Source organism: Marmota marmota, unplaced genomic scaffold (assembly GCF_001458135.2).
Source record: "Marmota marmota marmota unplaced genomic scaffold, marMar, whole genome shotgun sequence".
Taxonomy (NCBI): Eukaryota; Metazoa; Chordata; class Mammalia; order Rodentia; family Sciuridae; genus Marmota; species Marmota marmota.
In genome coordinates, this window is record NW_026000051.1 from 2,956,490 (window position 1) to 2,957,066 (window position 577).

The 577-nt window shown below is 55.3% G+C and overlaps 1 non-coding gene across 1 annotated transcript; it reads left to right on the forward strand.

Annotated features, from left to right (window-relative positions):
• The first annotated feature begins 482 nt into the window (after window positions 1-482).
• Window positions 483-555, forward strand: Trnaa-ugc. Its single transcript has one exon. It is a non-coding gene; the product is annotated as a tRNA-Ala (tRNA).
• Window positions 556-577: the final 22 nt, after the last annotated feature.

Below are 577 nucleotides of genomic sequence, written 5' to 3' on the forward strand. Positions count from 1 at the left end.
CAGCTATCAGGGAGACAGAAACTCAGCACTCCAATCCACCAACTGCTTCATGACAGCTGGGCAAATGCCACAAAGAGTCGCAGGATGGGAGGAGAAAGGGGCAAGTAACAGGTGAGCCAGCCTGGGGAGTAGGAGAGGACTTTCCCAATGGGGTGGCATTTACACTGAGACCCCGAGGACAACAGGAGGCTGATCATGCAGAATTCTGGACATTCTCCCCAAAGCTGTGGGCATCCGACTGTGTATCAGCTCTTCCCCCAAACTCACTCCCCACCCAGGAGGAACGGCCCCTCCTGCCCTCCCCGGATCCCTACTACAGCACCCGCAATGCTCCCCCAGGGGTCTTCAAATGTCTGCTCCTCCACCAGGCTGCTCTCCCAAGGGCAAGGACCAGGATGCTGTATTCCCAGCTCCCAGTCAGAAGAGGGCTCCACAAGTGATAGTTGAAGAAAAAGAGATGGATAGAAGGCGGGAGGGGGGCTGGGGATGTAGCTCAGTTGGTAGAGTGCTTGCTTTGCATGCACAAGGCCCTGGGTTCAATCCCCAGTGCCACCAAAAAAAAAAAAAAAAGGGAGGA